The sequence below is a fragment of the Equus asinus genome, chromosome 3 (assembly GCF_041296235.1).
Source record: "Equus asinus isolate D_3611 breed Donkey chromosome 3, EquAss-T2T_v2, whole genome shotgun sequence".
In the NCBI taxonomy this organism is placed as follows: domain Eukaryota; kingdom Metazoa; phylum Chordata; class Mammalia; order Perissodactyla; family Equidae; genus Equus; species Equus asinus.
The window spans coordinates 41,737,654-41,750,172 of NC_091792.1; the positions used below are offsets into that span (position 1 = coordinate 41,737,654).

At 37.9% G+C, this 12,519-nt stretch overlaps 1 protein-coding gene across 1 annotated transcript in view; it reads left to right on the plus strand.

Moving 5' to 3' along the window:
• Nucleotides 1-1,974: 1,974 nt before the first annotated feature.
• The window catches only part of RBM46 (RNA binding motif protein 46), a 45,130-nt gene continuing 34,585 nt past the window's right edge, over nucleotides 1,975-12,519 (plus strand). The window contains exon 1 of the mRNA XM_014843922.3: nucleotides 1,975-2,130. The gene's annotated coding sequence lies outside the window, so the exon portion shown is untranslated. The remainder of the gene's footprint in view (nucleotides 2,131-12,519) is intronic.

Here is a 12,519-nt window from a genome sequence, read left to right on the forward strand (position 1 = left end):
AATTGTTGTTAATCTCTTACTGTGCCTAATTTATAAATTAAACAGTATCATACGTATGTAGGTATAGAAAAATAGTATACAGGGCTTGGTACTATCTATGCTTTCAGGCATCTACTGGGGGGCTTGGAAAGTATCCTCCAAGGATAAGGGGGAACCCCTGTAGGTACATTCTATCAGTCTAGATTTTCTACTTGCTTTATTTTGAACACATGCATTTATATAAAGAGGTGGTGTTCACTGACTGAAGGGCAGAGAGTCTAGGAAAGAAGGTTTGTTGAGCTTCCATTATGCACTGGGTATTATGCCATCTATTTCTGGACATATTTCGAGACAGTATAGCATGATGGTTATGTGGGTAGGGTTCAGAGCCAAACCGGGCTATGTACTTGCTGTATGACCTTGAGCAAACTGCTTAAGCTTTCTGTGTCTGTTTCCCAATCTATAACATGGGGGCTACATGGGGCTAGTTTTGCCAAAGTTATTGTCAGAATTAAATGAACTAACACCTTAGAGTTGTTTCTGGCACATGCAAGTGTTCAGTATTTGTTAACATTACTATTTGTCATTTAATCCTCACAATCCCCATTTTAAACTGGGGCTCAGAGAAGTTAAGTAATTTACCCGAAGTGTCATAACCACAAAATGGTAACATGGTGATTTGAGCCCAGATCATCTGACCCTAAAGTCCTTGCTAATTCCTCACTGTTGAAGTACATTAAAGAAAATAAATATATATATATATACACACACACACACACACGATTTGTTAATAAAGAAAGTCTAAGACATTCACTAGTGCCTTGAACATATGGAGACAACAAACTGAAATCATGAGTTAGTGTGGACGAAAGCACTGAGGTTGGCAAGTTGGGGACCTGTGTTACTGTGTAACTAGTAGATTGTTCTGGGCGTCAAGTTTCTCATTTTTTAAAGGAGAAAATACAGGATCTAGGTTCTTTCCAGTTCTAATATTCTGAGTCTGTGAATCCAGAGAATTAGTTCCTAAAGCCCTTTTTCCCCCCTTTGTCTTCCATTTAAACCCAAGCTCTACTTCCTTTTTTTTAAAGTTTAAAAAAAAATTTTTCCTTTTTCTCCCCCAACCCCTCCCCTGCTTCATAGTTGTGTATTTTTAGTTGTGGGTCCTACTAGTTGTGGCATGTGGGATGCCACCTCAGCGTGGCTTGATGAGTGCCATGTCCGCACCTAGGATCCAAACCATGAAACTCTGGGCCACCAAAGCGGAGTGCACAAACCCAACCACTCAGCCCGGCTGGCACCAACCAAGCTCTATTTTCATAGGAAGCAAAACTCAGGGTATGTACGCAGAATGCCTCACAACCGTATGGTGAAAATTGGTTTTACACAAGCGTAGAACCTGGCTCTTCAGCTCCAATCCCGCCGCCAAATCTCTCCCCAAACTGACTAGTGGTGGAGTCAGGCCTCTTACTAGGTCCCCTGATTCAGGGCATTCTCCTAGGCATTTAAAACACTTAACCTTAATTTGTCGACTCCTATTTGCAAACCCACGTTTAGCTGTATACCTCCCCACCCCCATCCCCTCAAGCCCGCATTAAAAAAAGGTCCATAGTTAGGATATATGGTTGTTTTGGGGCAAACTAGCAGTTTAAGACTCGAAAACTCCGTTAAATGAGAAAAGAAACCTTTACAACGCATCCATACTTTCCCCAAGTAAGAGAAATACGGAAGTTCAAATCATAGCCCTTGCTTTTAAGAGCCTTAACAAAACTGGCAGGACTTTGTTTTGGTATCACTCCCTACCCACCCACCCCCTAAAACTCTCTCTCCTCGCCCCAATTGGCTCAACTGCTTGTCATTCCAAGTACTTTTACTTTAGCCTCCTTCGGATTTAAACCTTGGTCCCGCCCAGCTCCTTCCCAGGGCTGGTCACTGATTGGTCCAGGCGCCGCTCCGCGTGGGGCGGCCCAGGCTGCTACGCGCGGCGCCGGCTGGGAGCCGAGGCCAGGCGCGAGGACGGCGCGAGCTGTTCCCGGTGGGACCCCCCTCCCCCCTGCGGCGACCCCGCTCCGACGGACTGGTCCCCGAAACGGTGGCGGCGGTTTGTGGTCGTTGGTCCCAGGGATTAGGACCAACATTTGAAGACCCGACGGGGTGAGGAGGGGATGGGGGCAGCGGGGTCACTGCCAAACCGCTGGTAACGGCTGGAGACCCTGCCTCCTGGCCGCAGGAAGCCTGGGCCGGCTCACTCTCACGCCACAGAGGCAGCGGGGACCCACGCCCGCGGGAGGCGGTGTCCGGGTCACCCGCCGCCTTCCTCGGCCCCGTCGAGCAGCGGGCGGGCAGGTGTCGCAGACGCGGCTGCCCAGCCCCACGGGGCATCTTGCGACCGGACAGCTCCGGCCGTCCGTGTCGCGCGGCGTGGGCCCGGCCGTCTGCCCCACCTCCCCGTCTCGGCGGCCCTCGGCGGCTCCCTCCGCCCCGCGGCGCTGTGCCCTCTCTCCGCCTTGTTTTCGCTCTCCCCCGCCGCCTTCCGGACGCTTCCCACCTGCTGCCCTCCATGTTCTCCCCCTGACCCTCTTCCTCGCGCGACTGCCACAGGTGAAGGCCGCCCGCCGTGCCTCCCGGGCCGTTGTCCCGCCCGCGCGTCCCCTCCCGAGGCTTTGGGGCGCGTCCGGGAGTCCCGACTGCCGGGTGAGATTGGGCGATCACGTCGTGGTTTTCATCGAGTTGTGATGGATGAGCCTCGACGTTTCCTCTGCTTTTGCCTCTCTTGTTTCTTCCCCAAGTGCTGTCTTGTGAGTTGGGTTTTGAACTGTGGAAAGCTGCCGGGGTACGCGAAAGACGACCGAGCCCCTCGCCGCCCGCGACACGCGCGACACGCGGCAGGCAGCCATGGACGGGGATGCTCGCCATAGGACCATTTTTGTCTCCTAACGTCAGATAGTTTTAATTACTAATTTGTAAAATATTTTCTTTGGAGCAGTGGAAAGACCACTGAAGCTGGAATCACGAGACCTCGGATTTAATCCTGGCATCGAAATAGATTCTGAGATCCTTGTTAAGCCCCTTGATTTGTCTGGGTACCGGTTTCATCATATGTATATTTAGTTTAGCTAATGTTGAAGTTCCTTTAAGCTCTCTCTTTACGTTCTTGATAAATAACGCTGTAACCTTTATAATATATGGTGATTCGAATATAGGCCGATATCATAGAGAGAGTATCAGCAGCTTTTTAAGACTCGGCTTCCCTTACAGATCTGTCCCATTTTGTGTTTGAGGGTGGCGTTAGAACCAGGAAGCAGGATATGTTGCGTGTATAAGTAGAGTAACACATAAATAACACATTCACTTGTCGGTCGACTTTTGCTTTTTTAAGTAACGGGAAGGTATTTTCATTTCAAGAATCACTGCAGTGTATAGTTGAGTTGGCCAAACTTCCACTGGGAGCCTTTCAGAAGTAAAGCTCCTTATGGGCTCTAATGCTAGACTCTTTTCCAGGGTACACATTTAAAACATTCTATTTTAAAATTAGTTTGTTTGCAACCGTGTGCCGTTATAGGCGTAAAGATGACTATTAGTGCTGCAATTAGTAAATATTAGCAATGCCTTAGTTTCTGCTTAAGGCACTACTTTGCTAATTTTCACTTAGCATGGTGGAGCATTGGACTTGAACATTATTGCTACAGATAATACGTATGAACCCTTGAAATGTAAACATGCATATTACTGGATATATTATGAAGAATTATTAATAACAATAAGACCAATTTATGGACTGAAATTAAGCCTCATATTTTTATTGGTGGTATTTTTGTTGTTAGGAAGTTTAGACCTGTTGGTTTAAGGAGGGTTTGTGAATAGAAATCAAATAATTGGTCTAAAATCTGTCCAGATTTTCATATTAATGCTGAATGTTGTTTCCCGTTTTATTTTACTACCTGTTGGTTGGTGAAGCAAGAAAATGAGGGAAGAAAATATGATCTTTATGTTCAAATTGTAACAGACTTCAGGTGACAGATGATAGAAGATCTTATGTAAGGAATAGTAGTGTACTATTTTGTAGTAGTGTACAAGAATTTTGGTTCTGTTGTAGACATCTTTATCTTAAGTTCAAAGAGCATGTTACGCTTTTGGGTTCAAAGCAATATTTAAAAAAATTATTATTAGTTACAATTATTTTTTAAATAGTTCAGTTTTTTAAGTCTCTAAATAAATCTTCCCTCCATAGTATTACTAGAGGTTGTGAAATGCCTGATACTAAAATCAAACTTTTTATGCATTATATATTTAACTTCTAGGAATAAAAATGTGCTCTCATTCTTTAATAAAAATAATTTAAAATGGAGTTAAACTGATCCAACTATACCCTTTTATTTTGAAATAATGTTAGACTTACATATTCGTACACTTTTGATTAATCCTTCTCATTTTCCACCCATTTTACTGTAGTGCTGTCTGTCATTAAAATGAGTTGCCACTAAAATCCTCCATTGACCTGGCAACTATGGTCTCAGTGTACCATACTCAATAACTGAACTAACACATCAGAAATTTAATACCATGTCCTTTAAGGAATGCTGCAAAGATCTAATGTGCTTTCTATAAATGTATTTTGATACCTTAAAATTTTTTTTTCACTATTCCATTGTTTTTAAAAATTATAGTAACACTTATAAAATGTTCATTTTCAGAACTTCATACATTTTTCCAGTAATTCAGAAGATAAAGTTTCAATTTAAGTAGTACACAGCTGACACAGACTCCTTTAGATAAATGCTTAATTTTCATTTGTATTTTGCTAAAATTGTGCTTGTCGTTTTTTTCATTAATGTTATTTTGAAAGACAGTACAAATTTGAAAATTTGTATTTTTGTTAAGTTATTAAGATGCTTACAATTAATGAAGATATGGTTAGCATTTAAAGGTGAAGGCTTGATTCTCATTGCTACTTGAGTATCCTACAATTGGCTATGCTATCTTGGCCTACTTTATACCTTAGTTAGCTTTTTTCTTTTTTTTCTGTTTTTTTTACTTTTGAAACAGCTGGAGAGGAACCTTTGAAAGTTTAGAGTTTAGGAAAAAATATTTTCCTGTGAAAGCTAGAGTTTATTTCTGGTACTTTTTAAAAACAACTTCTAATCTACTCTTCCCACTTTTTTTTTTTCATAAACTATTTATGTCGTTCTCTTACTCATGGCCCTGCGTCTCTTAGCTTCCTTGGGTCAGCAGGGTAAGGAATAGTTTGTAGAACACTTTGGAGTGTGAATCCACAGCCAAAAGTGGCAGAGGACTAATTGAGCCTGGAAGCTTCAGTTGGTATGTCAGCTTTGTCTTAGTGTATAGGACTGCTATGCTTCCTTGGAATTTTAGTAATTCTCTGATTCTGGAATATTTTAGAATGAATGTAAAGATATTGTATGCTTGTTTTAGATTTGATCTATAATTCTCTAGTTCAGGGTCTTGAATTCTGACTCTTCTAGAAATATGTTTTGTTTAAATTAAGTCTGGTGTTAAAGTTAGATATTTTTACACTTGCTTAATTGTGAATTAGATATGTGTATATGTTACTTTTGTTTTGGAGGTTTTAGGATATGAACACATTGCTTTCTAGAGAGGATGAGATTGGTGACTCTCCAGTGTCTTTTATACTTCTGTCATTTCAAGTTTTATATTATTTTCACTAAGGTTTCTTGAAATGTATTAAGTCTAGCATGTGTTTCTAGTCATTCTTTAGTAAAAAAAGTCTTTAATGTGAAAATTAGCCCTTTATGTCAGTGTGAGACCCTAGATAATATCTTTAAAAATACAACTTTAGAGACGTGAATTAATTGAAAATATGTGTCTCTAAGGTACTTGCAAGGATGAGTTGGGTTGCAGAAATTCACCATTTAGAGCAAGCTATGAATTGCGTTTAAATAAAAAAAAAGTACTGTTTATTAATTGATTTAAATTCTACATTTTGGATAAAATGAAAGCAGAAGTCATATTTATCTGTTGCTTTTATAGGCAGTAAATAGCTTATGTAAGGTAGCATACTAGAGTCTTAGTTTTTCCCTCATCCTTTTTCCTGAAACATGTTTAAAAACTATAAATCTCACACTTACCTATTCTCCAAATGATATCAACATATTAGTGTAATGGGCCAGTATGATGTCCTGTGGGATGTTAAGGTTTCTCTGGACTAAATTATGGAAGAGAGTGAGTTTATAAATTGCTTTGGGTTTGAGTCTCAGGTCTTTTCGATTGCTAGTTTTATGACCTTAAGCAAGTCTCACTATTTTATTTGCTCTTGATTTTCCTAGTATGAAATTTGAAGTGATTTAAAGTACACTTGCAAGTCTAATATTTTCTTACTGAAAAGTCTTGAATGATGGTGTAATGGCAAAACCTAGAGTTAAAACAATCTTAAGTGGAGAAAGGTAGTTATAGCATTTAAAATGCTTTTAATTTTAAAGGAATGATAGTAGAAAACATTGCATTTTTTTAAAGACAAAAGGCTGAAAGTTGGTTTGGTTAATTAATCTTTATCTCATTAATCGTTCTGATTGTCAAAGAGTAACATCTCTTTTGCCAGAATCTATCAATAATACATTGATTTATGTATTGGATTTAATATCACATAACAAAATATGTTCCTGAAGTATAGTGGAGGGTTACACAGCTGATAATACAGACTTAAGACTTCTCCCTTGATAGAACTTCTTTCCTGTTTCTTAATTCTTCCATTTAATAAGTGTGTGAGGCCAGTAAATTAGAATAATGTAAAAGTGACTAGGTAAAGAGAGTTGAGACAATACCTGCCATGATGAAATGAACATGGAAGTAGGAATTGAGAAAAAGCTGCACAGCTTTTTCCCTTCTCTGGAGATGGGCCTTTGCAATGTAGCTTTATTATTTAAAAAAAAAAATTCTTTAGAATATCACATATACCTGTTATTCAAATGTAAATACATTTTGAAAATGAATTATCAGGGCCCAAATAATATTAATAGGTAGATATTCTGTCTCATTACAAGGAAGACAGAATGTTGACTATTTAAGATGAAGTAGAATCCTATATACTATTCACAGGTCAGACGAGGGCAGTTTTAAGATTTTTTTGATTATATTTGGAAAGATAGCTCTTAATTAAGCTTGCAAATATGAAAGTTGTATCTTGGAAAAGGTGGATAAGTTAGGCCATTTCATGGATGGGGCATAAGTGGGTGAAAGATCAGAGGGGAGGGGAGGAAGAACTAGTGGATTGAATCTAGAAAGGTGAAATTTATTTATTATGACTCTAAAATCTGGTTACCTGAGAAAGGCTAGGGCAGATTGTTTGTTTTGTTGACAGTATGCTTAATTTGAACCATGTATCACTAACCTGTGTAGACCACTAATGCAGTCTTTCTCTGCACTGGTGGACTTTGCAGTTTTGGCTACCATGCTTTCAGAGGAAAAAGAGACCAGGTAGTGAAGGGACATGAAACTGTATCATATAAGAAGCAGCTAATGCTGCATTTTCCAAATGTTTCTATAGAAAGTTAATAGACGTATGAAGGAAAATTAGGGTATCATACTGAAGTGTTTGGGAAACGTTGAGTTAAACAAAGCTGAATGGTTTGTTTTAGCTGAACTTTTCATAGTGTTAAATATGCTGATGTTCATTGTGATTCTCTTAAGAGGTACGAGGTATAATGATTCTCAGATGTATTAGGCATTGAATACATTTTTGAGGCCTGCTAATAGCTCCTGGAATAATATTCTAAGGGACATCATTTTAGGAAAGGTTGAGTTAAAGTAACTGATAATGTTTAGCCTGGCAAAGAGGAGAATTGCTTTTCAAATGCAGTTACATGAAAGAGGCATATTCAATTTGGCCAGAAGGATAAAATCAGAATCTATATGTAGAAGTTACAAGGGAAGAGATTATGATCCATTATAAGGAAGAACTTTCTTAAAGAGTTAACCAAAATTAGGTTCCTCTAGAGAATACTGAGTTTCTTGTAAGAATTTGAGACTAAGATGGGTGATTGTTTTGTAGCAATTTTTATGAAGAAGATGCAAACATTAGGTGGGTAGTTGAGTTAGATGATGTTTAAGGTCTCTTATAAATCTGAAATTATTTTTCCAAAAAGGTTTTCCAAAAAGTGTTTGTTGACCTTTTTGTTTGTCAACAAACAAAACAACAAGCAAAAAAAGTGTTTGTAGATCTTTTTCCCTCTAAGTTAATAAAATATTTTGTTATTTTTTAAAATCATGCCATAGTTTTTCAAAGAAGGCATGAATAATTGATTAGTTGTTATAATCTTGTAAAAAAAAAACTACTGTGAAAAAAATCTGGATTCAGGTACTGGTATTGCAATTTATGTTGTATGACTCCAGGCAAATCACATCACTTTTTGGAGATGTCAGATTATTAAATATCTAAAATGAAGATAATATAAAGTTGGGGTTTAGGAGTCCAATATTTAGGCAGACGGGTCTCTGATTTGAATCTATCCTACTAATTTACTAGCACTATGACCTTATCTCTCTTAGTCTCAGTTTATTTTTTTTTAAAATGGAAAGAATAATACTTATCTTTATTATAAGTGCTAAATAAGATAATGTATATAAAATACCTGTCATCCTGCAGGGTATATAGTATGTTAAATAAATGAATGCAGAAATAAACATAAAATGGAATTTCACAGAGTAGGAAAGTAATGGTAAATGTTGTGAAGTGATTTGTCAAAGATCTCTTGATTAGGAACCAGAACTCAGGTCTTCTCTCACCCAGGTCTCTTTAGTTAAAGCATGGTGTCCCTCCATCCTTGTCTCATTATTGAACATTTATAATATGCCAGGGAGTATATATGGTGGTAGAAATTTGAAAATAAAAGACTAGACCCTACTTGATAGCTGATGGGTGTTGGGGAAGAGGAGGTGGAGGGGATTGACTGTTCATTGCTCTGAGATGGGTTCTGTGATAGTAGTACAAACAAAGGGCAGCCTAATATAGCATTGAGAAGGGAGGGTTTTCCTGGAGAATATTAGGAGTGGGAAAGCCAAGGAAAGTGAGGAAGGACTGTGAGAACGACCTAAGCAAAGGCTGGTACATGAGAATATGGCACATTTGAGAAACTGCAAATAGGTAAGTATTGTTGTTGACATATAGTAAGAAATGAAGTTGAAGAGTTAGGCTGGGCCAGATTATGAAAGGACCTTTATGACTTTTTAAAGAGCTTGGATTTTATCTTTAAAGAACAGTGGGAAACCCCTGAAAGGGCTTTTTGCTCTTAATACAAGTAGCACATGGTCTTATTCACAGAAAAGTGAAAAGTTAAGGTCCCTTGACTCATCTTTCCTGCTTACCAGTGATAATGACTGTTAAAGTTCCTTGTGAATTTTTCCAGTTTTTGTGTGCCTATACGTACAAGCCTCTGTGAATGTATGCATATATATCTTTAACCGAAACAGAGTTGGTAATATAGTAAATGTATTGTTCTCTGACTCACTTTTTCTCAAATATTTCTTGAATATTTTTCCATATCAGCACACACAGATCTATGCCATTCTTTAATAACTGCATAACAAAAAGCATACCATACTTTTTCAATCAGTCCTCTATTGGGAGACAACTAGATATTTTCTAGATTTTTGCTTTTGTATACAGTGTGTCAGCAAACATGCTTGTGCATGTATCTTTGTATACTTGTGCAACTATATCTGTAGGTGAATTTCTTAGCAATTGAATTACTATGTATATGTACCTCCTAGATTTTGATAAATATTGCTAAATTTCCCTCTAAAAAGATAATTCCAATTTAATGCATACCTGCCAACATTGTATGAAGTCCTGTGAAGGATTTTTCTGAATTTTCTCTTAGACTCTTCATCCAACAAATAATTATTGAGTACCTGCTGTGCACCAGGCGCTATGATAGATAATAGGGAAAGTGTTCAAGGTAGATGGAATTTCTGCCCTCGTGCAGCCTAGAGTTTAAACCATAGAAAGTCTGTAGATGTTTTATTTGATCTGTACAGTTTTTCTTCTTGTTTTTATAATTGAATTAATTTCCGGGTTTTTTTTTTGTTTGACCTTGCAATACTGTTTTAAAGGAACCATGAACCTCTTGTAGAGCTATTACTCTCTAAAATGTGGGCTTAAAACATAGAAGTCACCCAACTGGATGATGAGGGTATTACTGTTTTCTGGATCATAAGTACTTTTAAGACAGGATCTATGCTACAGCTATCTTTGTACTAAATTTTGGAAGGAATATTAAAAGCCACATGGTCCAGCAGTGCACCGTTTGCTTGAATCTCTACTGCAAGTCCAGCCCATGTTTGAACACTTCCATTTGTCAGGAAGCTACCTTCTGTAGCTTTCCAGCTTTGTGCAGTTCTCTTTGCTTAGTAGAAAGCTGTATTGAGGCATACTCTATCCCTGGCACTCTCCACCCATGGTTGCTGTTCTATTCCTTAGGGTCATCAATATGACTGGAAACCCAGTAAAGTGACTTGGACATAAAAAACATTAAATAAATGTGTAGAGAATTGAACTGAAATATGAGAATTTGACTCATTAAGTTTTTGAATTGGGATTTGGAACCAAAATATACCCTAGACTAAGTTTGAACATGATTTTCCACCAGATTACTTTTTAGTTATGCCATTTTTATGCCTGTGAGTATCTGCACACGTAAATGGAAATGACATTTATGTAGCTTTGCAGATTTAGTATGTAAATGTAGCCCTTTGGCTCTCAAATTTTAAATATTGAGAGATTTCATATAAAAATTGGCAGATTTCTGGTGTTTCTTGAAAAATTGGGGAATTTTGCATAACTGGGAAAACTGGATTTCCTCATGGCAACAGTTTGCTAAAATTGAGTAGCCACTGCCCTTTTCAAATGCATGGGCAGTCTAGTTAAGCACAGTCCATAGCACTTCTTAGAGTCTTGTGCTTGGCCTTGCCACTTATTACAATTTTCTTGCCAGGGCCTTGTAGACATCTGAGTTGGTCATTTAGTGGATACTTAAACTTAAAATGTCCAAAACCCACTTCTGATCTTACCCCTAAAAACTGTTCTATCTCAGCTTTCCTCACCTCTCTGCTTCTCAGAGGGAAGCAGAAAGTTTTGTTCAGGCCAGAACTTTGGTGTTGTCCTTGAGTTCTCTATTTATCTCCTAATCCATATCTGATCTGTCAGAAAATTCTATTGGATATACCTTCAAAATATATCTCATATCAAGGACTACTTCTTTTTCCCTCCACCTTAACCTCTCTGGTCCATGCCACCATCTTCTCTCACCTGAATTTTAGTCTTGATCTTCTAATTGGTCTCTGTGCTTCCACCTTGATTTCTCAATACAATACCATATTACTTCTGTGCTCAAAATCTACAGTGGCTCCTCATTTAAAAGCTAAAGTCCTTTGTTACCTGACTTACAAGGTCTGGGTGATGTGACAGCTTGTTGCCTTGCTGACTTTGTCTTCTACTCTTCTCCCCCTGGCTTTACCATACTGGTTGCCTTGCTGTACCTTGTATGTGCCCCATACGCTTCTACTTTTGGAACTTTGTTTTTGTTTTTCCATTTGTGTGGAATGTTCTTCCATGATAACTGCGTGCCTGTGTTCCTTAATTCTTTGCTCAAATGTTACCTTCTCAGCGAGGCCTATACTGGTTATCCTGTTTAAAATTGCACCCTGTCTTCTTCCTGCCAACCTTCCCCCTACCGTGGGCCCAATCCCTGTTCTTTTCCCCCCTACTATTACCTTTTAACATATATTATTTATTATTACTTTATTATCATTTTTTTTCCCCACTGAAGTAAGCTATGCAAAGGAGGAATTTTGGTCTTTTATTTACTGATATATCCCCAATGTAAAGAATAGTGCCTGGCACACACTTGGTACTTAATAAGCATTTGTTGAACAAATGAATGAATTTGAGGTTATAGTGCCTGGTCTGCAGTTTGTTTTTCTTTTTATTTTATTAATCAATTTTTTACAGAATAGTATTATTTTATTATAAATTAAGATTAATTATATATTGTTTTATTATATATTAATTAGATAGTAAATACATTTATAGTGCTGATATGCAAAATACTATTTTAAGCCCTTTTTACTTAATCCTGACAGCAATCCTGTGAGGTAGAAACTATTACTGTCCACGTTTTAGATGCAAGTAACCTGAGACCAAACTTGCCCAGAGTCACAGCTGGTAAGCGGGGAGAACCAGAGTTCACATTTAAGTAGTCATTTAGGTACCTGAATTTGCTCTTAACTATGACGCCATGCTGCTCTGGTTATTTTAAGGAAATTAGCCTTTTACTATGTTGCAGATCATTTTCCCCGTCTGTGATTTTCTGTCTTAGTTTTGTGGTATTTTTTGCCTTCTAAAATAGTAAATATTTATATAGTATTAACTATATAATCTAATAATGTTTTACTTTGAGGCTTTTTTATTTATTTTTTGGAAACACCTTCTTGATTCCAAGATTAAAAAATAAATTTACTCATTTTTCCACTTAGTTTTGATTGTAGCAGAAACTTAATCAGATATGTATT